The sequence below is a fragment of the Mastomys coucha genome, unplaced genomic scaffold (assembly GCF_008632895.1).
Source record: "Mastomys coucha isolate ucsf_1 unplaced genomic scaffold, UCSF_Mcou_1 pScaffold21, whole genome shotgun sequence".
NCBI lineage: Eukaryota > Metazoa > Chordata > Mammalia > Rodentia > Muridae > Mastomys > Mastomys coucha.
The window spans coordinates 158,792,511-158,794,831 of NW_022196904.1; the positions used below are offsets into that span (position 1 = coordinate 158,792,511).

At 41.8% G+C, this 2,321-nt stretch overlaps 1 pseudogene; it reads left to right on the forward strand.

Moving 5' to 3' along the window:
• The window catches only part of LOC116101439, a 1,657-nt pseudogene extending 1,302 nt beyond the window's left edge, over positions 1 to 355 (forward strand).
• Positions 356 to 2,321: the final 1,966 nt, after the last annotated feature.

Sequence of the window (2,321 nt, forward strand, 5' to 3'; positions counted from 1 at the left end):
TGTAGACCAGGCTGGCCTTGAACTCAGAAATCCGCATGCCTTTGCCTCCCAAGTGCTGGGATTAAAGGCATGCACCACCACTGCCTAGCCATAACTTTACTTAACTAGTTTTGCTACTATTATGAATCACAGTGTAAACATCTGATATGTGATATGTGACAGAATATCTGATATGTGACTCCCAAGGGGGGTTCTTAACTCACAGGTTGAGAAGCAATGGTCTAGGCTTGAGAGGTTCTTGAAATGTAAGACAAAGTCAGGGGACCACAAGGATGCAGATGTGATTGCATCGGACTCAGAAGGATTGCAGACCGTCTTTCTCTGTGATGCTTTGTGTTGTATCCTTGGCTTCTAACAAAACCACTATTCTTTCACAATCTCATTTGAACTGTCCTTTGATCCACATGCTATTTTTATGAACCAGTGACTATCGGGGTCAAATATATTTGGTGAAAGATCAAAAAGCCTTGAGTTGTGCAAAAGAAGTGTTTGCAAGGATTTCAACACTAAGATAATTTAGCCTAGGCATAAACTATCTATTAGTTTCACAATAGAATCCAGCAGCATGCCCACTCTGTTGAGTGAATTTCCTTAGAAAATATTGCTTCACAGCATAATGATGACCGCCACATTATTTAGGAGGTCCAGAGTAAAAGGAGTAACAAGAAAGCTGTCATTGCCTGAGGCAAGACTCTACCCACATTCATAGTTCCAGAACCTACATAAGCAGGAGATTCTGGCTTCTATGAACCAATTGCCTCCAGGTTGCTATATAAGATGTCCCCTGTATCACTCAGTTGGCTCTGCCATTTTCAAGCATGCTAGATTCTTACCATCCACTCCTATACAACAAAGAGGGAGCTGGGAAGTGCCTTTTGGCTCCAGCTTTGGTATATTACCTGTTCACTGTCACCTCAGACCCTCCAAGTCTTTCTCAGTTGACTCTGGATTCCTGGGACATGTGTTCTATTTCAGCTTTGCCAAAGTACACACTCATCTAATCTTCTCTGGGCACAGTTCAATAACTTTCCTATCCTCCTGTGCAAGAGCATTCCTGGGTATGAGATACCATGTAACCTGTGGCACAAGTCAGAAGTGAAGACTAGTCAAGATCTGAGGTTTGAGGTTTTGATCAATGAGGGATGAAAGACACTGTATAAATAAATTATTTTTGTCTCCCGTACTCTGTACAAACTGTCCTGTAATGCAGTTTATTTCACTGCAATACGATGATCCTGAGATACGGAGTTGTCTCCTGGTAATTGGTTGATACCATATGGTAATCATCTTGGAAGAGGTTTTTCTATCAGTTCTCAATCCATGCTTACATTACTCTGGTCTACTCATGTTTCACTGGGATTGTATTCCTTAATATGGCAGGCTACAAATTTTGTCTAAGACCCTGCTTCTTGGAAAACTCCAGGCTAGACAATTGATACCATGTGTGACCTTGGAATGTGGAGCATTGAGTTGGAACAATAGATTTCTCATTCCATGTGGTCAGCAGAGACTGCTACCTCTTGGACAAATTTATCCTTATTTCTGAGCTCTGCCTGATAGTTAACCAGGATGCAGCAGAGTAGTGAAACATTGGGTTATATGGTGACTATGCTTGAAGTTTGGGATGGGGATAAAGATTGTGTGGAATGAGAAATAGGCAAACCTCTGATAACTGAATGAGAAGCTTTGCGAATATAAAATTATAATCTTAGAGTAGCCAACCATACTCAATCCATAAATCAAGACATAAATCCCCAAAACTTTTCTAGTAGAATTAGAGGAACTTCTAATCCTTGGTGCCCCAGGGCTTACTCTGCAGAAAATAAGATGATTTCACAGCCAGAGGTCACATCCTTTAAGCTAAAGTTACCATCACTCCAAGCCAGACAGTAAAATGGACAGTGAAAGGGGGCAATCAGATATGGGGCTTGCTAGAAGAAGAGCAGGGTGCGGAGAACCAGCAGTCTTACCATTGGATTGGACCAAGCAAAGAATCTTGGGCGCTTTTCCAATGGTCCGATTGGAACCTTTCCAATGCTCCTGAATCCTATAGGCCAACAGAGACAGAATTACTCTTCCACTTACTGAACAACAGCCTCCCTTTGCCTAAAAACTTCACAGCAACTTTTGGATTCTGTGGTAGAAAGACGGGTGTTAGTCTCCTCAAGATCTGCCTCTGGGCTATAAAGGTCCTGGGCTAAAGGTTGGTAGGCTGATAAGTCAAGCATAGCTTTCAGAATAAATGGATGTCTTACTCCAGGAGAGAGTTTGTGTTCCTAGGAAATTGCAGATACTAGATAATATTTTTTGCTAAGAACCTG